This window comes from Thunnus maccoyii, chromosome 16 (genome assembly GCF_910596095.1).
Source record: "Thunnus maccoyii chromosome 16, fThuMac1.1, whole genome shotgun sequence".
NCBI classification, from domain to species: Eukaryota; Metazoa; Chordata; class Actinopteri; order Scombriformes; family Scombridae; genus Thunnus; species Thunnus maccoyii.
Window position 1 is genome coordinate 8,417,406 of NC_056548.1, and position 27,650 is coordinate 8,445,055.

The 27,650-nt window shown below is 38.2% G+C and overlaps 1 protein-coding gene across 4 annotated transcripts in view; it reads right to left on the reverse strand.

Moving 5' to 3' along the window:
• sash1b (SAM and SH3 domain containing 1b) overlaps positions 1–27,650 on the reverse strand; it is a 54,658-nt gene that overhangs the window by 23,981 nt on the left and 3,027 nt on the right. Inside the window, exon 1 of one of the 4 annotated variants that reach the window (XM_042437103.1) lies at positions 10,260–10,491. The exons of the other annotated variants lie outside the window; for them this stretch is intronic. The gene's annotated coding sequence lies outside the window, so the exon portion shown is untranslated. Of the gene's footprint in view, positions 1–10,259; positions 10,492–27,650 lie in introns of those variants that run through there. 4 annotated transcript variants of the gene reach the window in all.

Sequence of the window (27,650 nt, forward strand, 5' to 3'; positions counted from 1 at the left end):
TTTTTTATTACTTAAATATACCATAACCATAGTGGAAGCAGATTAGAAAATACTTACTGCACGGATCTATTTTGTTGATTTAGGTATTAGCATTTGTTGGAATTTCAGTGGGACTCTCTACAAGACTTTAATAATAAAATACTGTTTGTTACATTTATTGGCAAAAGATCCTCATCTGACATTGCCTCAAATATGTCATCATATTATGGCAAGTTTTCTAAATCCTAACCAATTAAATTACAGTATGAGACCACTGACACCAAATCATCCACTTTTCCCTGGTAGACTGTTCACTCCCCAAGCTAACATCTTAGAGGAATACTAGGAGTACATACTCAAACCACTTAACAGGTATTGCGGTTTACCAACATGAGTAAAAAATGTTTCTAATTTTAAACTTATCATCTACAATTAATGAAATTGCAACTGTGTTAATACAGTAGGTTTGAGATAATCAACAATTTGGCAAAATAAAAATATTGTCATACACAATTTCACAATCAGCTACTGTAGCAGACAAAAGCCCTGTTTAAATGCAAACTCAGCTGTGGTCCTTTGATCCTCTCAGACGCATTTGGCAGTGTAATTATGTGTGGAGAGATCTAAATGACCCGGGTGGTTGAATCAGTTTGCTTACAGCTGAAATTGGCCGTGCACTGACTGCAAAGGTTTGCATCCTGCTCGTAACACCATATGCTATCACACTCCCCACAGATCTTTCCTATGTGAAAGATCACATAGGAAAATTTATTTTCAGATATGTTCAGCATTGACATAGAACCATGTTTTAGTGCACAGTATGATAAATTAAATTGACTGAATGCGTTTCGAATATAAAGCAAGATTAATTGTCATGGTTACACTTATGGTATCAAGTGGGGAATGTGTATCAACATATTTATAAATGACAAACACATAGATTGAATCATCATGTGTTTATTTGTCTTACTATGTCAACATATAATTAAAAAAACCCTAAAGGAAGGTCAAATGTCAACTTTGGCTACAGCAAAGGTCATGAAGGAAATTATTTGCTCTTTCCATCCTGCAGGGCTGGCAGTTACAATACCTGTCATACAGCTTCCCGTCATTCCTCATAGAAATGCACACTCTGCATTTCTATCCCAACTTTAACTAGAACACCCACATCCTCCTTTTTATGTTCCCTCTGTACAAACCTGTAGAGAGTTGATATAAAACAATAGCCATCAGAACCATGCAGAGGTTGTTTATCACACACAAACATTTTTCATGTGCGTAGTAGGAAACACCGTCTCAATGATTTGTGAGTCACCTTTGTGGTTAAAATGTTACTGTCATTTGTTACCTATTGCTGCACAAAAGGCAAATTAGTTAAAAAATAACCTATGTTTGTACTGATATTAGCCCCTTATGGGACTGTCTCACCTACCGCATTGAGACAGTGAGAGAAAATCTTGATCTCAATTCTGAGTGGAAAAAAATTGTGATTCTCATTTTGATCAAAACTGTTCAGCCCTACCTTGACCAGAGAGTCAACTTAATGTCTTTCCTCTTTTAAAAAAAACTGCATTTTCTTGGCATCCTAAACTTAGAAAAGCAGTTTGGGTTTTTCATTAACATGTACCCCAGCTGAACACAGTTTATTTCCTTGTCTTTCTTCTAGTCGTTCATCCATTTAATTTCACCTAAGCAGATGAGGCTGGCTAATTATTGATTTGACTCCAGCCAAAGCAGGGAGAGAGGCCAAAAAACAGACCGGCCAAATAAACGTTGCAGCTCAGACTAGGATGGACACAATTGATTGTAAATTTTACAGGCATGAATGAGTGGCTGTTTATATTTGTGTGACAAAACAAGCTTAAATTAATATATTAACACAAATCAATTATCATAGTAAGATTTTTTTGGGGGAGAGGCAGATGTTAAGAATAGCTTAGATGTTCCTAAATAATTAATTCAATTTGTAAGTACAGTACAATAACTTAATATACTGGCAAGAAACAACGTTTTTAAACTAAAACTAACACAGTCACTTGTTTTAAAATAAACTATAATGCACTCCAACAGAGAGGACTCAGTGAAATTATGCCACTGGGTATCTCCCTATTTGAAAAAAGACATCAAAGATATGGCAAAGAGTCAAATATATGACTCCTTTCTGTGGGGCTCAGAGCGGATTTCCATGGTTGTTTGAAATCTGGCAAGCATGTGTGGGACTGACACGGATGCCAGATTTGCCAGCGAAGCTGAAAATAATTCTGTATTTCACAGTGCACGCTCTCCATTGGGCATCATTAGCTCATACACTGAAGCTGAGTACCACAGATGTTGTTCAGATGTTAACATCGAGGTTATGCAGTGTGTAACTGATTTTATCAGCTGAACTGTCAGGGATTGTCTCAATGGGAGCCCAGAATCTGAGTAAGAGTGCTGCATATAAGGTGGTTTAAGATGGAGACCAAGCTGCCATTGTTTGGACAGCAGTTTAAGAGTAATTATATGTTGATGGACACAATAAAAGTCAAACCTAATCATATTACACAGCTGCATGAAAATTGTAAGTGGGGGATTACATCTACCGGAACAGTTTTCATAAGTGGCAAAGGTCCAAAAACTGTCCTTTGGGAAAAAGTGGGAAAAGGGGGCAAAATTAGGATTCAGTCTGATGATCACAAAATGGAAAATATTTATACAACAGCTGGGATTTCTACATTATTTCTGCTTAGGTGTTCTGGGGCATGCTAGTGGGTAAAAAGCAAAATTGGCAGGACAATAAATGCCTAAACATAAACAAAGACCTGCAAACACTGTAGATACTATATCAGTCTCATAATGAAAGTCTAGTTATAAATTCTTAAAATCTAGTTTTTCTTAAATTTCTTCTCTCAACAAAATACAGTATATCGACTATAACAAGTCTCAAAATGTATTTTTTGTAGGATGGGATCATTTTTTAGCTCCTTGGAGGATTTTTTTGAAAGAGTTACATCTGTGAACATAAGGTGGACCATTCTAAAAAGCTCTAAAAACAGATTTATTTGCATTAGGTAACTGTAGAATTACCAGAACTATTCAGCAAGGGGTTTTGCCATGAAATATACAGAAAACACATGATGGACATTGTGCGTATTTTTTGGAGGAGAAGCAAATAAGGTCCCTTGGAGGACGTCAGCAAAGATCTGATAAGGTCCTCCAGGTGCAATTAACATGGAAAAGAGAAAGAGAAGAGACAGGTCCCACTTTCAAAAGAACAAAAAAAAAAGACAAGTCAGACAGAAGCTTCTTTATATTAATTCTACATCCATTGGCAAATGATTTTTGTCTTTCAGAGATTGTCGGTCTTTCAGATATCAAATGTAAGATTATTACATGCTCATACAGGGAGTGCAGATGTGTTTTTTCAACATGTTTTTCACATTAAATTTGAATATTAATTAGAATTTTTATTAATAACATAATTTCTCCTTACTAAATAACACCATGTGGTTAACCATTAGGTTAATTTGAAGTGCAGTGGATTTACTCTGTCTTCTCCAAAGGACATATCAAATAGAAAAGAACATTTTCCATAATGTCACAAAACCGAGGTTGCTGAGGTGGACAAGTTGGTTATCGATGAAAGCAAAGGAAACCAACATAGTGAATAAATCATGAAGTACTGCATGGATGATGAAGCATGTGACTTAAACATCCACTGAGGCTTCCAATCCACTGACGAGATGAAAGATGGAAGCAGACAAAAACATTGTGTTGAGAGATGAGGAGACTATAACGTTCCTCAAATTAATATGAAACAAACAAAAATACCATATTTCCATCATGTTTTCTACATTGTTTTTCACCGTCTGAGGTTTTACTGGCACTCTTAAGTCATCTTGATTCACTCTCTTTTTCTACAATGGTTCACTGGCCCCTGACTGGAAAATTAGTCTCACCAGTGGTTTATCTCGATGACCCAACTCCAAATATTCACACACCGGCAGTGGATGGAAACATGCATTAATTTTGATTGTCTTTAGCAGATTTTCTGGAAATTCAGTTAACATTTTAGCTACATTTGAGCCTTTACCAGTAAACACATAAAAATACTTCTTTTTTAATAAACTTTTACCAACCCCTCCTCCCTCTACCACCACCCACCACCAATTTCTTATGACAAAACTGTGGGAATCTATCAATAAAAAGTCAAACCACACAGAGCAATGCCAAAAGTCAAGCCAAGAAGCTATCTTTTACTTGTCAAAGGTTGAGCCTGTGTGGGTCTGTCTGTGTTTCATGTCATCCATGTAAAATGTCTGGCACTTTAAATCAATTTTTCTGGTAGGATGACTCCAGAGAAGAACCCCAGCTGAAAGCTAAATGTCAGCGGTTCTGACCTCTCCCTTGTTTAGTCCACTCCAAATGATTTGTACAGCTGATTTGAGGAAACTATTTTGGATCAATTTCATTAAGACTTTGAAGAATACATGTTCATCTTGTTCAAGTTTCAATTACGAGACCGAGATAAGATCCACAGTCAGCCGAGTAATACGCTCAGACACTTCAGCACATTAAAATAAAAACATGAAAGCACATCTGAGTGATAAATATTCAACAGTGGATTTGAGTCACAAATAGATGCAGCCTGCCTGCAGACATACACTGGTTCATAAGGGCACAAATAAGACTTCTTCCAAGAATCACTGCAAACTCATGTCATGCAATGTATTTGAGGAATAAGAAACAACCTAACAATGAGAACTCATTCATCTGTACAGTAATTTTTGATGTGTGATGCTGATAAAGCCAAACATTAAAACAGTATTATTTTAGCCTGACATGTTGCTTCAGAGTATTTTGAGTCTGTCTTGGTTAACTGGCTTGATGTACTTTGATTCAGGCAACTACTGCAACATATTCCAGCACTGTTGTCAGCTTCTTTCAAAGACACAACCCTTCCCAGCCCTGTGGATAAACCCCATCCATCTGCTACACCAAGGAGATTAACAAATGCCGACTATTTGCCAACAGTACTTGACCCAGGTCCTACAACCTACTGCGCTGTAATGTTTCTCCAGTGTTTTATGAAATTGTTGTGTTATATATATACTCTGTATTTTGCTGAAATCATCACTCAGCCATTGTTGACTGTTGTTACAGTATTTCTCCAAATCAAAGTGACATTTTACTATCATGGCAAGGACAATATGTTCACCTCTAAACCATGCCATCATCCACAACCTTTTCACTGAACTTAAATTCAAATGCCAGCAAAAGCTTGGCATGGCTTTGCAACCATGACATAATAAATATGTGACATTTAAGAAACTTTCTGCGAGATGTAAACTGTCTATCTGGATAATAGTCAAGAGGAGGTATACGGCATGCGTCATATCTCTTCATTCCTAAATTTATTATTTTAATATTCATTAGACGCATGGCTGGAGGCGCTGCCACTCTCACTAGTGAATCACCCCAACTATGACCCACCAGACTTGGGGCCAGAGGTCTTGGTGTGGTGGTATGTTGGCCTCATTGTGCCATATGGAATTTTTTTTTAGCTTGTCTGCACTAATCCCAGTGAAAGCCAAGCGTACGCCAGCAGACATGACAACTTCTGATGCCTGATAGTGCAAAGGCTTCAGTATCTACCACAGCTGTCATGTCTGGCTGGATGACTGTGGGAGCCTGCAGCAGAGTGGGCAGCAAGACAGACCAGCGTTAGTCATGAATGTAAAAGTTAATAGGCCTCCTGTCAGTCTGCCAGACCAGACTCCATAAGGAACTCAACCAACCCTTACCCACTCATTGATGTCATTAGCCAAATGACGCCCTTTGGGTGATCTGCTCAAACAGTAGTAGAATAGTAGCAGTAGTTCTAGTAGTAGTATAAAATTAGCAGTAGAAAAGCAGAAGTTGGATAAACACAACGCTGTGACATTTCACTAAAAAGTTCACCGTTTCAGTTCACCAAACTAAAGTTCACCAAATTTAGGAGCACACAAAGAAATTTAGGAGCACAGTGAAAAATGTTCAAGTAAAACAGAGTTTATTAACGAATAGTTTATTACATCAATATTTATGTGTGTGTGTGTGTGTGTGTGTGTGTGTGTGTATGATGCTGCCTATGTTACTGTTCCTAGAATCAAGAAAAAATCATTAGGCAGTCAAGTTTTCCTACCAAGCTCCCTATCTCTGGAACCAGCTACTTCTTACAATTAGGGAAGCTACTTCTCTTGAAATCTTCAAATCTAGACTAAAAACATACTTATTCTTGCAATCACATGACCTGTCTTAACATCATTTGCGTGAGTTTCGATAAAGTCTTTTCCCTCACCCTAGTCTTGACAGCATTTACATACAGAAATTGGTGGCTGAATGTTGTGTATTGCACCTTTAATGTCTGTATGAGTGTAGCTGTGCCCAGACTCACCTGGGTTTTGTGCCTCTTCTGTATTGCTCTTGCTAGACTGTCTCACTAAGATCTGCGTTCCTACAATCATTGGTAGTGATGTGATAACATGTGTCACATGATTCGCTACTTTCAGATGGTTTTCTGTGTACTGGATACTTTTTAAATTTTCTATAATTTATTATGGGTTTTTTTTCTCTTTTGTCCCTCCTCCTCCATTCTTTTAAGGGATCCGTGCAAAAACAAATCACACCAAAATCACACACTGGTCCATGCCTACTAGACACAAAGGCCGCTGTTTCATATTAAAAGCTTTCGATCGGTGAACCAGCAGGAGGCTTTTATTGTGAAGCAGCTACAGGGAACGCTACGTGTTTGCATGCAAATAAAAATGGCTAGTTTTAAAAAACCATATATTTGTGGCAATTCTGTTGGTCGAGCTGTGGTCAGTGTATCTGCAACCACCAGCGAGTGGCTGTACTGAGGGCTTGAGGTGACGTTACCACTTCACATTCCGCTCACGTTTAATAATCACAGTTGTCTTGTATCTGGCTGATATGTCGCGTCTGTAACAAAAGATTACGATAGGTTGTAATCTTGTTATGTAATCTATGTAATCTTTTTTTCCGGTTCGGGCATATCTGTTTTTAGGTGCAAATGCGAGTGAAATACTGTACTCGCACTGTAGAGCCCTGGCAAGACCTTTAGCAGCATCTAAAGAGATCTAAAAGCAAGATCTCTGCTGCTGCAAATTAAACTGAATCCATCTGCATGCCTACATACTAGAAACGACCGTGGTATGATGAGCAAAATACCATTTTTTGTGATCTAGATGAGTGGACTGTCTTTTCATCAATAAATGCCACAACTGTTTTAGGATGATATCATGAATTTTACTAATTTTCCTTACTGATGCAATCAACATGGTCTCTGCACATTGTTTTCATGATGCTGCAATGTCATGTCAATGCATCTTATGCTCTATGCAGCTGGATAGGAACATTGCAGTGCCTCATCCCCTGGTTCTTTACTGTATGACATTATAAGATCACAAGGTCAGTCATTGGTATCGCAATGCAGTCTCTCTGACACATATCCTCTGACATATGACCACACACAGCTCGTAATGGACATAAATCTGATTGAACTTAGGAGATTCTCATTGTAAAGCTTTTTTTTTGGACCAAAATAGGTACATAATTCAATTTAGACAGGGAAGGACATTATAATGTAAGTGAGTGCATGTACCAATATCCAGCACTCTGTGCTGCCCGGAGGAAGTGACAAATGAAAATTCAGGAGCAAAATACAAAACTGCATTCTAAGCAATAAAAATAAGCACTCAGGTCAGACAAAGCTAGGCTGTTAGACCTTTTAACCTTTTTCACACATTTTACAGATATTGTGTAACATTTGGGTCTGAAAATTCATATTTTTCCGATAGCAACATCTCCCTGATGTATTACATTGCAGAATGTAGCTTTACAATATATAAATATTATGTTTAACCTACATCAAAGTCCTCTACTTATGTGATACCGAGCAAGCAACTGCATGTGATGTCCCTGGTTTTGTTGAGTAAACGAGGTGAAACTCAGTTTCAAATGTTCCTTGTTTTACCATTGCTGAGGTCAATAATTTGGGATGAACCAAGTCGTACACATGTAAATGTGGATTAACGCCTGGGAACACAGCCAAGCCCTTGCCAATTACAGCATGAATAATTAAAATAGCAGATCATCCGGTTAAAGGCATTGTATTTCAATAAACAATTATCTAGGAAGTCATTATAAAAGTACAGCAAAAGTACAGTCAATGAGGAAACAGATCCAAGTACTACATGACTTCTCAATGATAATGTATTTTTTTATGGAAACAAAAGATTTCTAATGCTTACAGAAATATGTCCAATAGTTAAACAAACCAATTGATATAACTGTGCCAGGGGGAATTCCAAAATCAAATGGTAAATGATTAAATCGAGCAAGTTAATTCCACCCTTGCTTGACTGCACTTTCAAAATGGATCACATATGAAGAGTTTAATCAGAGCCTCTAGTGTCTTCTCTAGGTGCTGTCTATATCGACAATCAACCAATCATTTAAAATGGAAATAAATACTAATTTATCCAAGGACAACTCAATCCTAATTGACTATAGTAGTAACATAGACTTCTGGTCATTAATTGCTCTGGTAGCATAATGGACAAGCTATATAGATATAAGCTGCATAATGTCAGTGTTGGCAGTGGTGGGAATAGGGATTTACCTAAGCTACTGTATCATGTCTGGCCCACTTGAGTGCTTAGCATTATGGGTCTATTCTACCATAATACCTCTCATTTAACATTTCGCTAAGCCATTTGGCACAAACATTAGGACAAGTGTATAACATTCACAGCATGTCTGGCCTTTTGGACTTTCCGCCTGGCTCACTAGCTACTGTGTGGTCCTTTATCAAAACACAACTCCAACATATAACCTCCTAGCATTTTGTGGAATCAACACATAATGTCACATTAAATGAATAGCTGGAGATAACCCAAATATAGAACTAAAGACTATGTTTCTATTTTGAGCAGTTTCAGTCCTCTTACCATAAGCATGTTAGCTTTGTATAGTTCTGCTTGTTAAACACATCACACACATACACACTCAGGTCTGTACAATAACACTGCTGTCCATTTTCTTGACCACTTTTGAGATGTCTTGGTCTCCCTGTTGGTTATCTAATGATATTATGCTGAATGATTGCTGTTTCCTCACAGTTATATTTAAGCTTACTAGAGCAGCAATTTATATTCTTACTTTTTGAAAGCAGATGAACCTGACTGATATATAAAGACCCTTAAGACATACATTTAAAACAGGGGTTCGGCTCATGTTTAATGTTCAAATGACCTTTTCAGCCTTCAACATGTTAGTCTTTCACATAGCATTGACAGTTGGTAACCCCCCAACACACACACACACACACACACACACACACACACACACACACACACACACACACACACACACACACACACACAAGAGTTCTTATTGTAAGATTAAAGACTATGCATAGCAACAGCAACAACTCCTTCACTAAGTCCTCCCAACAAAGGCTCTACAGTAAACAGTGAGACATAAGAATGTAAACAAAAGAGAATAGCACTATAAAACCCTGCAGCACCGCTGTGACTACACAATTGTAACGGCACCGCAGAGGAGTAACCGTCACAGTGGTTCTCAGCAAATGCTCAGAGGCAAGGCCTTCAGACCCCAACTGCAGCAGTGTTCTGAGACAAGAAACTGTGCAGATATAAAAAGTGACAATAAATATTTCACAACAGGCATTACTTCTTATGCGGATATGCATAGCCTCGCAGAGTGCAATGATTTTGTTTGCCCTGATTCTTTCATGTGATAACACAACACCCACCCTAATGGTTTCAGAAACATACGTATACATCACTTTTCCTTGGCTTCCCAGTGTTCACCTCAGGGACACGTCATCTGAATCAGAATCAGAATTACGTATTATGTTTATGTAGGTTTGCACATACAAGGAATTTGCCTTGGTGTTGTGGTGAAACACAAAATTAAGTAATCCTAAATAATATAAAAAAGAAATAATTAACAATTAAAGACAAATGTAAAATATATTCTAAGTGAGAGGGGCTGCTACAGGTCTAAATTTTAAATAATAAATAGAAGAGAATGAGGTGAATGTACAAGATATTGACCAGGAGAAAACAGTATATGCAGTGTGCAACAATAAATAATAATAATAATAATAATAATAATAATAATAATAATAATAATAATACAAGTTGTGTTAATGTAATGCGGCGTGTTAGGATCAAAGATTACAGATGTGCAGATGTGCAATTGTGGGGTGTTACCTTAATGAACGTGTAATGTCCACGGGTGGGATAGAGTCTGTGTCAGTGGGGGTCCAGGACTTGTTGATGAGGATGGGTGCAGATGGGAAGAAACTGTTCTCATGGCGTCAGGTTTTGGTCTTGACAGACCTCAGCCTCTTGTTGGAGGGGAGAGTTTCAAAAACTTGGTTCGGCGTGGGAGGGTTTGGCCTTGATCTTTCCTGCTTGCCTCAGTGTCTTGGAGGCGTGCAGGTCCTGGAAGGACGGCAGATAATGCACTGCAGTCTGCTCTTGTCCTCGACAGTTGCAGCAGCGTACCAGATGGTGATGGAGGAGGTGAAGATGGACTCAATGAGGGTGGCGTAGAAGTGCAACATCACTGGCTTTAGCAGGTTGAATTTCTTCAGCTGCCTAAGGAAGTACATCCTCGGTTGAGCCTTCTTGGTCAGGCCACTGATGTGCAGCTCCCACTCGAGATCCTGGCTGATGGTGGTTCCCAGGAAGTGGAAGGATTCCACAGACTGGGGACTGGGGAGTCACACAGGGTGATGGGGGAGGGGCAGGGATGCATCTTTGTGAAATAAACAACCATCTCTTCTGTCTTAGAACGTTGAGCTCCAGGTTGTTTTGTCCGCACCAAGTCACCAGATGTTGTCATAGTCGTATAGTACACATGAACTATTACACCCAAGATCTCTGCTCATTACCATCTACTTTTCCAGGAGGCACGGCTGCACCTGAGCTTTTTATTTTTAGAGGAATAAGCTTCTTCACTGTCACTGAGCCAGGAAAAACACTGCTATCAATTATTCAAAGAGTTGCCACATGTATTTAGATAAGATGTAAAAGATACAAGTGGAAAACTAGCATATTAATGCCTCTGACTGTCTCAGTCCTTCATAGTTGTCCATCAAGAGTCTCCCATTCAGTAAAGCCTGCATCTTTACTTGTTGGCAATCGAGGCATTCAGTGTATGTTGTGGCCTTTGAGTAGCTGGTACAGCTACAAAGCTTAGTGGTAATTACATTCCATTACTGCCTGTGCCTCAACCCTAGTAACTATTCTGCTATAATAAGTATTCTGCCAGTTGCTACTGACTAAAGTATTACAATGTAATGTACTGTTCAAATTTTACTATTTATTACAGTGTTTCCCATACATTGATTTATTTGTGGTGGCCTGCCATGATGCAGGGAAGACTGTGGTCATGTCACGCCATCTACACTTCGGAGAGGCACCGTTGCGCTATCGCCACTTAAAAATTGATTGCGCGTCTACATCGCTTTAAAGCATGAGGCAGGGACTTCACGGTGCATTCAGGTGCACCTCGTAAACTCAAATCTACATTGCTTTATTGTTCATTCAGTGCTATAGATTCCAATCTTCAAAATTCCATAAAATAATTGAATCAAATTGTTAGCAGCAGTTGTTATCAGCAAACACCAGCATATTCTTGTACGAGTCTCTAGGTATCTCTTTGATGATTTTCCATGTTGTTTTACTGCAGCATTTCTAATAATTAGATGCTAAAATCATAACAATATTCCTTTCATTTCTATGTAGGCAGATTTTTAAAATTCTAAAAAAAATCTTATCAAATTGTTTTCAGCAAACTCAACCAAACTCAACCATACCACATCAACCATACCACATCTCTGAAGTTTTTTTATTGCAACATTTTTGCTATATAGGCAAATTTTAAAAATTCCATTTTAAAAAGAGTTTTCTTATGCACGTTTTGTTTTGTTGGGTGGGGGCGCACTGACCAGAAATTATTTATTCATTGAATTAAAATGTGCTATATCGGAATACGTATCGTTATAGGGATATGAAAAGGCCTATATCAGGATATGAGATTTTGGTCATATCGTCCAGCCCTAGTAACCAAATAGGATATGCCACAGCAATCCAAAGTAAAGAAAGAAAAAAAACACTTAAACTTTTATTTTTTTAAATGAAATAGTTGAAAAACTATTTCAGCTCTTGGCGTCCTGAAGCAGCATGCACTGTGCACAGCTGGTACTAATGACCATGACGCCGTCAACGGGTGCCAATTTATCAATAATTCAATGCCAAGGTCAGCCACATGGGGCACATATACCAACCACAAGTCTAACAGAATACTTCTTTCTAATAAAGAATTTAACTTGTCTTTCTTAATATTTAGCTCCTACACAGTAGTTGTGCGGTTTACTGGAAAATGACTGAACTAATGTTTGCTGTAATTCATTGGAACTTATTTTACTGCATTTAGAGAAGGTGCTGCCATCACTATGTGAGCTGCTTGTAATTGTGAATAGGCAACTGTACAAACACCACCGGCCACCAGCATCCATGACTGAATGAATGTCTGCTCACATTTACAGCCCATGGCGCAACAGAAAATATGCAGGTCATCACTATTTGGAATATTATATAATTCGATATATTGTTTGTAATTAGTTCACTTTTCAAAAATATATAAATTGCGTGGCAATCTATTGTACTTCCGTGGGTCCTACTGTTTACCCCTTTTAAAAATTTACAACACAGAAAAGTAATACATTTTTGATAAGGGACAGCAGAGGTGTAACATAACACATTAGCAATGTAGTCTGAACCTATGTGGCACATAACAGCACTTTTCTGTAATAGTCATCTGAGCATAAATCTAGATTTGACGTTTTTTTTCACCTTAATTTAACAAGACTAGGTGCTCTCAGACACTGCTGCTCCACTTACAAATACAACACGTATTAATATTATTATATGTGAAGTGCAGTGTGAAGTTAAAACTAAGCAGTGGTCTGTCTGAGTCAGTTAATGTTTGCGTGATCCTGCAAACTGAAGGCAGCGGCTCAGGTGTTCCCTGGAGGATGTGACTAAGGCGGTCCATGATTTTCTATTCTTTCTGGAAGACTAACATTGCACGTTAATACAATCATTCTGGTGGATATTACTTGCATTTCCTACTTTAACAACATTGCTAGGTTGCTGAGTTTTTTTGTCAGGCTAAGGTTTCAAATCTAGGCCCGTACAAACGAGGGGATTGGATAAAAATTTTACATACAGTGATTACTTGTCTACTCTCATTTAAAACTGTCTTTAGAAAATATAATCATTACAATAAAATCAAGATTTAGATAAAATGTAGTACTATATACAATAATGGTTGCAAAAACACTCAATGAATTAAATACTCTGAAAATGTGTAAAAGTAACAGAACTCTGTCTCATTTTATAGTAAGTAAAAATACAATAATCTTCAAAATGTTTTCAGTGACCTGACAGTGGCAATAATTTAGCAACCACATTTTCTATACCTTTAACATAAGAAATTAAAGACTACTAAGGGTTCATATAAGATTATAATAATCCACTGAGACTGAAAAAGGAGGCTAATGGTTGAACCTGAGGCAAAGCAAACAAACGCACTATAGCTGCTCCATTTCACTTGGATTTCTTTGAGTAAATATATTATGTATGCTGACACTGGGACATTAGGCACATTAAATATTCTCAGGAAATCAAATGCAGGATAATGGGGATGAATTTAAGAATCCCATCTTCTTAATTTCACATGGCAGTGAATACAATAATTGCAATATTCTATGCAAATGGTTCACCAGGGAAGCAGCTAAGTTTACAGTTTGTTGTGGTTAAATCGATGCAATAGAGTCAGTTGTCTTGTCATATGTAATTCATGAGGGAGGAGGGTCTAAGCTGCTGTAGAGAGGGAGAAGAAAGTGGGTCATAATCTGAAGACACAGCATTCACTGCACTACAGGACTGTGACCCTTAGGTTTTTTTCCTATACAAATGCCCATGGCCTCCCTGAAAGGTCAGGGACGATGTTGATTTTATGATATGAAAGCTCACTTGCATGAGCAGATCTTGTACTGATCCAACCAGTAGCACACAGCTGGAAGGAGATCAAGCCGTGAACTCCTCTACTGCAGACTACTAGTGGATGGAAACAGCAGTGGACTCTGTGGGGAAGCTGCTACAGCAAACTGCTGATAACTGGACAAGCTGGCAAACTAGAGCTTATATGTGACTGCTACTCAGAATGTATAAAAGGTGTATTCCCATATTCCCACTGTGCTTTTCACAGCAGGATTTACTCTAGAAAGGCCAGAATGCAGATGCCTATTTGAAATATAACAAATAAAATATAACACTACATTTCCTTACATTTTAAAATAAGTTTGCATAAAAAAGACAGGAAAATACAAGGGAATATAAAACATTTGTCTGCAAAAAATGTTTTAAGAGATGATTTATGAGAAAGCACTGATTGACTCTTGCTAAGCCCTTAAAGCGGTGGGAGCAAAAAAAAAAAGGTCCAGACAGCAGACGCCAGGTCATTTTCAGCCTTTAGCTTTATTTTTGGCTTTCACTTCCAGTGCTGTTTGTTTTTGGTTTTTTTATTTTTTATTTTTTTCTTATACCACTGTATACTATCTAACACCAATTGTAAAAAAAAAAAAAAAAAAAAAAGGCACATGCACAGAGCAGAGAAAAGATCAACCCCTGACTTAGATGGATAAATGTCATGCCATGGCACACTGCACAAGCTGGAACAGTGGCGTTAGTCTAATCCCTTCGCCCTTCAGGCCAAATCACTAATGGTTGAAACATCAAACAGATGGATTGAAAGCCTGAGATTTACTGTAAGCCACTAATGCCAAAACACGGAAGTATCCCATTGACTGTATTAGAAATACAGTATTTGCACAAATGTACAGCAGCATGTAGCATGAGAATTAAGAAACTCAACACTTGATAATAAACATAATGTGTCTCCTGAATAAAAGGTCAAATGTGAATTCAATCCACATTTGACCCCACTCATAAGAATGCTGTCACGTGTTGTTACATACACATCACTGCTATACAACAGAATTACACAGAGTTACTGCATGTTACATAATTAAACAATGTGTTTAAGTTTGTCTCTCCTGCTCATCCACAAGCTCCTCTTTATATCTTGTAGTAGATAAATGTTAATAATATCATTTTCAAGTCAACAATGTAAAGAACAATCCCTGTAAGCCAAAGCCATATCACGGTCAACTTGCATTCAAACCGCTTAAGGAAGACTGTTGTGAAAGCGGATCAGATAAAGTATGCTAACACAATAAGATTGACCACAGATGTGAGTTTAACACACAACACTGTGTTGAATAGGTAATTACACTGGGCTTCAGTGAGACGACACTCTGGCTGTATGCCTGCAAATAAAACATAAGCACACATAAAATGACAAAATATTTTCAAGACAAGCCTGTTGAGAAAAACTAAATGTGAGGCTCCATTCAAATTTAAAATATGGTGCTTTTTGTTATCATTACTAAATAAAACCCTCTCCCTAGTTTGCTGGTAAGTGTGGCAGGCTACAGGCTGTAACTGCCAGACTCACTCTGTTTCCAGTGGGTATTTACACACTAAAACTAAGATCAAAAAGTTAACTCTTCCGAACAAGTCAGAAGGCAAAAACATCCTGTTTGATATATGAATGTCTCAAAGAGAGATGCTGCAGAGAATTTAACATTAAAATTGAATGGAAAGTAGAAAGTTGTGATAGAAAATGTTGGTATATGATTCTACTGTTGTAGCCCACCACCAATTTTTAATTGGCAAAAGCCTTCGATGTTTTTTTAAATTAAATTTTTGCATATAGTGTCTCATAGATAATCTGACAGGACGCTACAGTAGCTAAAAGGTACTTTCTACTTCTTTAGACTTTGACCGCAGAATAGTTTAAACACTAATGCCAAACAATCTCAGAGATGAACTTGGCTCAACATCTGCCTGACAGACATGTTTCAGGAAAAAGGATTCTGGTGCAACAAGATGTTAAGTGCTCATCTGACCTGCAAAAAAAAAAAAATGAAATGAATTTTAAAGCTGACTGCCAAAAATCTGCAGAGATTTGACATGTGTACTACTGTGTGTAGTTTTACTCTTTCCTTTCGTTCTTTTGCATTTTGAATGAGCTGTGGGGAAATTCTAGTTATGTGTGAGGGCTGGGGAAGATAAAAAAAATAAAACAGGCATAAGGACAAAGAAGAAGAAATGAACTATGGACTAGGACTGTGGATGACCCCCCTTGCTTTATTTTTTTGATTTATAGATCATATTCAAACTCTCAGACAGAGTTGTTCACTTTTAAATGTGTGAATGTTGTGTCTTACATACTTAGATAAAACTGCTTGTAATGGCAGTTAGTAAATTCTTACCTCATATGCCTCCTATCAGATCTGAACACAATTTGGGGAAAGTATGCGTGGCACCAAGGTACTCTAGTCAAATTTTTTCTACAAGTATGAACAGTGTTTGATGGAAATCTTAATTACTGGGCAAAACCAACACTGTTATTCAAAACTGATGCTCTGCTGAGAAAAATCTGGGGCAGTAGTGAGCTGTGGCAGAGTTAATTCAATATTTCAACAGCTGCACACTGTATTAAAATACAGACATGCAGTGGGGCTGAACATAATTAATATAAATACCAGGTTCAGAGACCAAAATCAACTTAACTAATGTGATCCTGCCATGCTCCAAATGAGCCAATACCACATCCCTTTGATCCATCCTTTGAACCAGATGATTAATATGTTGTTTACATGTGGAATTAGCGACTGAGCATGTAAACAAACAATCCATGTATGACCTATATAAAATTAAATAAATAAATTTAAAAAAATACAGGACCAATAAATTACAACATCCCTAATGATGAATGAAAAAAAAAGTCCCTATTACTGGCACCAAAAAATGTGTTTCAATGTTTCAGACATACAAGTCATAATGGATTACTGTAGTTAGCCTGAGGGTGTCTAGACAGTTTTATTGTTGGCATCAGTGTTGGTTTAATTAATCTTAGAAGCAGATGTTATAGTCCATTATTTAAACAATAAAAGAATGACTAAATTTTGGCTGTTAATGTGATACGAGGCCTTTCAGTGATATATATGAATATTAACTAACATTAAAACTATATCCTATAAATTATCTATTTCAATTGACACTTTTTTCATTATAAATTATAAACTGTTTAAGTGAATTACTGTACATGAATTGGCTTTTATGAAATAAAAAGCCATCAAGTCTGACTAAAACCCTTTGGTCCTGGTATAAATTACATACAACCTTTACAATGTACCAATACAATGAATCTAATCATGCAAAATGCAAAATCTTTTACAAATAAATAACAAAAGAAATAACTGCATTAGAGTAATGATGGCTCTCTTTAAAGGAGAAGCCCTTTACATCTAGCAACTTGGTTACTCTGCTTGACTGACTGAAAATACTTGCTAACCCTGCTGAAATGGTCAATCTTGCACATGCAGTAAAAATAGCCCTGCAGAGAGCATGGCTATACCCTTGTAATGGAATGTGATCAAGGTCAATGTAGTGTGGCTTAAAGACGACCTAGTGCCTGGTGAGGAGGCAGCACCCGGAGAGAAAAGGTTTAGGGCCAAGGAGCCACTCAAAAACATATTTATACACACAAATCTATACCAGATCAAAATTCTGTGTTTTAAGGAAGTTTTTTCATTTCAGAGATATAATTATTATCCAAAATACCAGTCATCATGGATGGGGAGGTAAGAAATAATCTTGACACTGACTTAAGGTTCAGATCATATTTAATATTTCTTACTGTCATGCAATTTTTGACATTTTGTATTATTGAATTCTTATTCCTGAAAGCATTATATGACATAAAAAAGTCATGTTGGGTGGGTTCCTTAAGCCCACATAAAATATGAAATAATATGAGCCTGACTTAATATTTTAAATATCATAAAACAAATTAACTGCTCACTCAGTACTAGTTCTGCTACAGACTTAAATTAAACCTCCTTTCTCAATTCAGCAGCCTGCCATGTTGTCTGCAATAAAGCAAAAGAGCCTTTCTCTTCCACACAGTGATTTAAATTCAGAGAGCACCACATAGTTTCAAAGACCTACTTAGCATTGTTATACAATAGCTGAAGCCACAGAGAGATAAAGACTGGAGACTGAGGAGTGTGTCAATAGCTGCCAGTGCTTAAGGGAAATATTTACACAAAAACAACAAAACAACTTTGTGTATTTTGGAAAAAAAAAATATCCCTCCCTACTTGAGCTTACATATTGTTAAGTATGTACATTGTGTGTTGCTGGAGATAGAGTTCATGATGCACTTTGCTACTTCTGTTTCTCTGGGCAAACTCCTCCAGATGCTCTCTTGAATTATTTCTCTTTGAAGGCAACATGAGGGCAGAGAAAATTGGGCATTAGAAATAAACTGGATAGAGGAATCTAGACAGAACAATGAGCTATTACCTACATTCATCTTTAACCCCCCAGTCCACTGACCCTGGATCATTCTAATCTTAGATTCACAGATATAGGTCAGTGATTATGCCCTGCTTAACATGGGGGTTTACATTATACATAGCATAGTATACCCTGTGTGAACAACATACAAAACATATCATCCCTGATATCACTCAGCAGTGATGTAATGTGCAGTGGCTGAATACATGCTGGTACAATGACAGCTGCCCTTGTACAATCCTGTTTTTCATACATGCAGCATCCTCAGGAGGAGAGTAACAGACTACTGCATAAGTAACAAGACGGGCAGGAATTTACTGAATCCAAAACTGTAAGCGACCAGCATGTTCATGGCATGTTAAGCTTTTGAGTGCTCTGTGCAATACTATTCTACCACCCCCCTCTCGGCACCATCAGTGCAATAATCCAGCAATATTCCTGTAATGGCCCAATGGTTTGACCTAATCTATTCTGACATAACATGAAGAAAGTCCATCAGTAGGCATAGTACCCTACAGTACATAAGCAAGAAGACAGTAGTAATAGACATACTAATAGAGGATCACACTACAACACAACCAAATATGAATATATGATTTCCATTACGCCTACAGCATAAACATACATCATAAAGCTATGGAGTATGTTTAAACACAGTGGAAGTCACTGAGCTCATAGTACCAGAGTCTGGGGGCAGTGATTCCCATAGACTGACTGCAGAGCCAAACTCTGGAGAGACTTAGCAGCCAGACGTTTCTCCATTCTCTGTTTACTTCTCGAGCATGCTCAAACGCTGAGCTATCCACAGTCTTAGACGTAAACAAATCCACATGCAAGCTGCCCCGGATGTAGTTCCCTATGCAGCCATAATGCTGCTACAGACGGCTAGTTCCTGCGTTTACTTTTGTTCAGACTCACAAACAAACTTTTGAAGCGATTCACGTAAAAATCATGTTTATTTCTTAAACAGTAGGATGCTGACGGAGGTGCCCCAATAACCGTAATTGTATGCGAAGGCTTGTTCGCCCAAATCTCAATCTGAATCTCTGAAATCTCAATAACGGAGCTACCTGGCAAGCTAGCAAGCTGTAGCCAGCATGCTGTGTAATTTTGTAAATGTACATTTATTAGTGTTACAAATTGTTTGTGTCACAAATTGTTGTGTGCCACAGTGCTTTGCCCTGTTAAAGAGAGTTAGCTGTGGATTATTAATTGTTGTGTTATAAAGTTATAACTGTTAGTAAGAAGGTTACGCAGTTAATAGACCGTAGTGCTTTTTATGGCTATTATATGTTTTGCTGTCTGTTGAAGAGTTACAGCAATTATTATTTCAGCTATGCACCGGTTTGGCGGTATATGAAAAATTCACATCGTACAGGAAATTAAAACCCGGCCCAGCACTACACCACACCTAGAAACTATTTGGAGTTTCTAATTCACCTAACCTATGTGTCTTTGGACTGTGAGAGGACACCAGAGCCTTTGGAGGGAAACTCCAAAACAGACCCGGCCAACTGTCAAAGTCAAACCTAGGACCTCCTTGCTGTAAGGAAGTAGTTCCCAAACTAGGGGGCCCAGAGTAACGACGGAGGGGCATGCCTACGGAACGGCCAATCCTTAAAGAAAGTGTTTTTAGAATTGTTTTTGACGTCTTATCCACACTGACTAGAGTCTCTTTCCCCCCCCCCCCTCTGGCACGTTTAGTGAAGTGTAAACTCTACAGACAGCTGTTTAAGTCACACAAAGCTCCTGCTGTATGTGTGTGTTGACCTTTTAAACACTATGTATATCGATTGATCAGGACTCCCAGTCTGCCTTTGAGCTGCCGGTTTAACTACATTTGGGGCAGGGAAATAAAATCAATAAATCAATAAATACAAACAGTGTCGATTTCTTTCTTGAGGAGCCGACATGAAACGATTCTAGTTAGTAAATTTCTCCTGTCAGTCAGCCTGGTGAAGGCAGTTTGTCCTCTCAGCTCTCAGCTGCTGACAGATGGACAGAGACGTTGAAAGCAGGTCAGAGTCGGTGTGAATTGAAACGATAGAATGCCACTGCTCACGTCTCACTTTCTATGTGGATACCCAGTTAAAGGACCAGTGTGTAGGATTTAATGGCATTTAGAGGTGAGGTTGCAGATTGCAACTAACTAAATACCCCTCCCCCTCTCCTTCCAAGCGTGTAGGTGAACCTATGGTGGCTGCAAAACTTGCAAAAGACACAAAAGGCCCTCTCTAAAACCAGTGTTTGGTTTGTACATTCTGGGCTACTGTAGAAACGTGGCAGTGCAACATGGCAGCCTCTGTGGAAGAGGACCCACTCCCAGGTGATGAAAACAACAATTCTTATTTTCATGGGATTATACAGTATTTAAAATATACTTATGAACATTATACTCAATTTCTGCCTTAAGATTCCCCTAAATCTTACACAATGGTCCTTTAAGTGTAATTCTTGCAGAAAAAAAAAATGCAGGTTTTGTGTATTCTCACGGGGTTGCTAAATTTGCAATTCTTGTGCAGAGAAGCAATTTTGAGAAATTCTGTTGAAACCAGAAGCTGTTAACACAGAAGTGATTAAGAATAAGAAACATCAGGTGATTCTGATTAAAATGTGTACAAAAAATACATGCATGCTGAAATGTCACTTTTAATGCTTCCACTCTAAAAGTGACTTGTTCCTCATTTTATTTTTTCATAAGGTGTCACACACAAGTTTTAGTTCTGTATTAATTAAATTCTGTAAGAGGTTACAAGCAAAGGGGGGGGGGGGGGGATTTTTTATTTTTACCAACAAAAGGAGGGCCAAGCAGAAAAAGTTTGAGAACCACCGCTATAAGGCAATAGAACTAACCACTGTGCTACCAACACACCCAAGTTACAAGTTACCTTGTTGTTTTAAAGGTAACATACATCAATCACTGAAGTAAACAGAAAATTTTGATTGAAGACAACAAACATTAAACTACAAAACCACTTCTCTCATTTGTTCACAGGTTATTTCTGACCAATATGATGTTGCACTGGTCCTCATAGTAAAATCTTTGCTGGTGTTTTAAAACTCACACTGTTCAACAAAAACAGTTCTTTTCAGTCTCCATCTTTATAGTGACAAAGGCAGAGACAGCTGTCAGCTGCTGCGGAGCTTGTATTTTGCCAGGCTCTATTCACACTGGCTTTTCTTCTGTCAAAAGGGGCCTGCTGGTTTTGCTTGTCCTCGGATACTCTGGCAGAGCAACACAAGGAAATCTTTTGAAAAACTAAGATTTGTTCCCTATTCTAAGGATGTTTTTCAGGCCAGGCACCGCAATGAGGCCTTGTGGGGAGTTGAAGCTCATTGTTGAGAGAGTTATATAGGGAAAACTTCCCAATAGGGTCCGGGTGGGAAACAATTTGTTGTATGCCTTTCTGTCAAATGACAAAAGTAATTATTTGATGTACATCCTGAAAGCTTGCTAATCATCTTGATGTGCTCTTGCTGAAGTTAAAGTCCAACTGAAACCACATTAGGTTTTGCAGTGAAAAATGATAGTGTGTTTTTAAAATTTTCTTCAAAAAACAAAAAAACAAAAATGTAATCCAGCAGGAAAGGGAGAGACAAAGTAAACAAACTTGCACTGCAGTTTACAAGCCATGGGCAGACATCATGTTGTTAAAAGTGGTACAATGAAGGACCACATCTCAAGAGACTGAAGTGACATTTGTAAGTTTATACTGTTTAATTGAATGCAGCTGACCAGCTAATTAGCTACCAAGCCTGTGAAGTGACGTCAACAGTGCCCTTTTTCCTAGTGAATGTTTGTTTTGAGGCTTGTTCAACAAGCTATGGTGTCAGACAAGACGTCTTCATATTCCTAAGTTAGATGAGAAGGAGACTTTAGGAAAGCTAATTTGGGTTGTTGAAACACTTTGGTCCTGTGTTGTGTAGCAAACTGCTGTGTGGCTGTTGGCTGCCTATGCAAATATAGTTTAAAATTAAGCGATTTGATTGGCTGTATGGATACAAGTTTTCCGTCTACGTAGGTGGAGCACTAATGATATTCCGACATGTTCATGCAAAGATAGCGGTTGCCATCATGAACCCCAAAAATATAAAACATTAATTCCTCCCTTTTTTTTTCTCAAAAGAAAGCACAGGACATGTGATATACAGAGCTAATATATATGCTGCTTTGTATGTAGCAGACGAATAGCATGCAATTTAACTTCAGTTTGACTTTGACAAATGTTTGACATATTTTCAAGGTAACATTTTAATGTCCTAGTCAACATTAAGGGGTGAGGCTGCAGCAAGGAAGCCAATCCCATTCCCACCGACTGAAATTCTAATGTGGGAATCAAAAGCATTTACCTTCTGGTACCGGTCAATATGTGCATGCAGTGTGCATTTTACAGTATTACATTATTTGTATGCAATGACATTTAGGAGATGCAAGCAAGCTTAAGGCACCCTGTAGCATAGAATGGGTTCATGAAGCCATTTTGCCAGTATACTGTAAATGTGAAAGCATTCTGTGTTAATTATTTAAATCCACTTTCAAACTCAAAATTCTGCTCTCATTTCTATGATGTGACCAGATTAACTTAGGTTTGTGTCATGTTTCGACACAAACATTTAGCAGCAAAACACTAGACCGTGAAACGTGATGACACAGGGTTTTCCCTGCCTATATAACTCAAAGGCAGGCTGCCTTTGTATTACTGGTTGTCGTCTTTGTTGAAAATACCGACATGTGATGTTGACGGAAAGAAAAGGGCAGAACTCTACTGCGAGGGCAGTGCAGCACCCGGACAGTCTACAGCGCACATACACTAGAGTTATCTTATAGTTCATCTACAAAAAAGGCAGCGGTTGCAAGCGTTTTTTGATTTAATCACAATGAATTACATTTGCGAGACGCACATGAAGTATATTATGAACTTTCTACGCTGTCACTCAAGAGACTAATGTTAGTGGAGCAGTGAACTCAAGCAATAACAAACGAGACCGGCTGACCAACACACACTGCAGCATTAAACAACTTAAACAAATTCTGAGGTGAAGAAAATAACTCATTGCTCAGTCTGTTTCACCTCAAAAACCCTGCGCCAGCTCAGTGTCTTGGACAGCGATGTCTTTCCCCGGAGCTATCAGTGCAGCAGAGAGGCTGCTCTCCATTGTTGCAGACATGACGTTAATAACAACACAGTGGAGCACTCCTCCTCTCCCTCAGTTTGTTATTCCCATACAGGCAGGAGACTGTAAGATACTTTCACATTAATTAATGCACTTAACTTTTTAAAATAAAAAGGCAGCGGACCATTTATCTTAATTGTCAGTTATGTTTTATATTGTATTTCAGTGGAATAAGGACACCAGTGAATGGTTTGGCACACAGTATACTGGAGCAAGAGACTGAAAATAGTGCCCCCTTTTCTCTTCATTCAATCCAGAATCGGTTTTGAATTGAGAATCGATTGTGAATCAAATCAGCACAAAAGTATTATGACAGTATTGAATCAAGACATAAGCATATCATCCCAGGCCTACAAAATCAACATCATCATTGTTCACAACCTTTATTTTTTCATCCTTTTGTTCCAGCCTGGTATAAAATTGAACTTTTGTTTGTAACATCATGATTTTTTTTGACTTAAGCCCACAACACTCTAAAGGTAGGCACAATTACATGCCTACCTTTAGGTGGTACATTCTCCAACCTTTGCCACCTTTGTCTCAAAAAATTCAGGGAAAACCCTGTGACGAGCCCTTCCCAGCTTCACTGAAAACCTATTAAAGCCTGTAAAACCTTTTAATCTATTTTGTGAAAATCCCCAATACACTTTCACTGCAACATTCATCCTGATGTCGGTGTTTAGGTCATTTACAGCTTTACCAGCTTTAATCGCATTACTTTTTGGCTGGACTGGACACAGACCAGCTCTAAAACCCTGAGTGTCTGTCTGTCACTGACTGACTGACTGACTGACTGATGCAGTTACACCATTGGTTGGCTGGCTGAGTGTTGGAGTTTCCCCATTGGTCACTGCTTTTTCAAAATGAATTGGTATGAACAGTTTCCATTATGTCCTCAGGGGGCGTTTACAGCAGAGCCCCGAGTGCAGCTCACTCTCAGACTTAAGTGCAGCCCCAAAATAAGTTTTAGAAACACACATTTACCACCCGAAACGTCTCACATGGAGGTTCTGACACTGACAGGAGGACCAACCTACAGATACAAAAAGATGCGACGGATTCATTTTACCAGCCTGCACAGCAGCTGGTAGATAGTTAGCATGGCTAGCATCATTAACATAGCCGTGCTGTGCTGTGTGTAGCCCATAGACTGTATAGAAATAAAATGTAGCTGCAGTGTTTCCAGATTAACAGCACTATGCTGGGGAGGTGACGAGTGTGTTTGCGGTGTTTGTGTGCTCTGAAAGATGTCACGGCGCGGACATAAAGTCACACAGCTGACAGACTGTTAGCATAGCATGCTAATCGTACGTAAACATAGGAATGAGACCATATGTTTACAGACATCTGCAGATAGAAAATGATGAAAGCAGAGTTAACAGACAATCAGAATAATTATAATCAAAATTAAAATTAGTGCTCTTTCAAATCAAACATCCTACGATATGAATGGAAAGTGGTGTTCTTGCAAACGTTGTTTAACCACGTCATGTGATGCTACTTCAGTACACTTTAACAACAAATATTATTGGGACAGCTACAGAAAATTGCAGATGAACATTTAATATCCAGGAATTCACATTATAGACACTACCACTGACTATCCCTGTTACAAATTGGCCACAATTTCGCATATTGACCATAAACGGCCCAGCCATATACTAGGTTTTGACCTAGTCTTGTTTTCTCTCTCTCAAAGTCACTAATAGGTCCTGCAGGCCTGTGTGAACTAGTCATGCGTGCAAAATAGTCAGAAAAGCACATTGCTCATTGAGAATTGATTGCACTACCAAACTCAGACTGAGAGACAGAGGCATTGTGGAATTACAGATCCAAACCACTGCAACTCCTGAACTGAATAGGACCTGAGGACATGCCATACTGTTTTTTGATCTCACCTACATTAAACATAACTAAGGTCAATGTTTGTTACAGAAGTGCAAAAAATGATGGTATGGTATGAAGATGACTCCCAGAGCATTTTCTAATATACCATTTTACCGTTTTAGAGTTTTCAAGTTACCAATAGTAGTTTTATATTTTTAAAAATGTTTTCTGTTAATTTCAGTGTGTTATGAAAATTAAACTTCTAGAGATGGATTTTTAAAATTATTTGTGTGTGCTAATGCAATAGATCACTTTTCACTTATGTTTTTATCACTGTGCAATGATCATGTGACTTTATGGCATTGGGGCCATTAAGACTGTAACTGTAACGAAAAAATAACAGTAGTTGTAAAATAACCAAAATCCCAGACAATATCTAGAGTAAGAGCAAGTCAAAATATTAATTTCATATTGGTATGATATTGATATATCACCCCGCTCTGCACAAATTCAAGCAAAAAAAAAAAAGTACTGCTGGCACAGCCAGACTTGGCCTGAAGCTGCAGTATGCTATTTCTGATGAGAAAATGGGCCATACTGGCCTACATACCTGCATTCTGAAACCATTAAATGGACTAAATCTGATGAACCCGGAAGGCCAACTGCTCTAAAATGCTGTTATCACACAGAGCTGACCTGATTGTTGTGTTATTTTAAAAATCAAATCTTCACTGATGAGCTGCCCCAATCAAACTGGTAATCAATATGCACACCGTAAATGATCATGCACGTCTTCATAGTGCAAGTACTGCTAAGGATCCAACAGACCATATTTAAAGTACCAAAAAGATTGGCCTATTTCCTACTGAAATGCAGCAGAATGCCATTATACTCCATTGTTAACCACACAGTGTGAGGCTTGAGAACAAATGTTAAACATAAATGATTTGATAGTGACAGTCATTTGAACTTTGTAAAGGCTACATTAACTAGCTAGAAGAGCATAAGCGTAGCTACTGTCCCATCCGCTATTGTAAAATCTGTTCCTTTAATAGGTTTTGGCCTGTGAATGAACCTAAAACTCCAGCATGGCTTTTGCTGACTACAGAGCTGATGGTGCTTTTAAGTCTGGAGAATTAAAGAAACTTTTCTGGGTGAATCTAACTGTGCCTGTATTAGTTGCAACCTACAAAGGGGTTAGAAGTGATTCACAAAGTGCCTCTGCACTTAGTAGTTTGCAGCATCTGAATCTTTCATGAACAGTATGTAGCAGTGAAGCAGACCAGAACCATACAATAAAGTACAGTACAGTGCAACTATTTTATCTTATGACACAACAGAAGGGTAAAATATACTTTTCCAATAAGACTTTCAGTATGAGAATAAATGAAAATATGCCAAACATCGCAGTGTGTTTTATGGGTAGACAAGGCTGCACAATAGGGAGCCTTGTTTAAAGGCACTCTAGTAAAGCAGGCTCAATATTCTCTGATTTCTATTAACACAAAGATCAGTTCAATCAAACTGGAAAGCTGCTCCTGGCTCGCCTGTCCCTCAGACCACATTCATTCATTGTTGATGAGCAGCATTTAAAACTTTTATCTGCTGAGGAAAGACGAAACCAAGATGAGTGTGAATGTGCATTAAAAGAACAATTTGTCTCTTGGCTGAGTGCCACTGCTGAGAACACAAACTGTGCCTAAGGTCTGAAAATACAAAGATTTTCTGGGTTGGTGTCCAACGGTCGTATTTAGCAGGGATTCATTACAACAGTCTGTTACAATACATATGAAACAGATTCATAAAACCAGTCCACCGTTCACTGTCTAATGGAAAACATCGGTTTTCTGTGATATAATAAAAAACAGAATCCATCAATCACACCTTCCACTGATAGTGACAGACCATTGGAAATAAGCCAAATGTGCTACTCAGTTTGTCATCTGGCAGGCCTCGGACTATTCACTCAGTGTATTATGGACTGAATGGATTTGGTTGATGCCAAAGTAGAATAGCCATCCTCTACAATTAATTAATTGCAGCAGACTCTGCAGCCGGCAGACTGTACAGTTGTCAGGAACATAGCAGATCACCAGA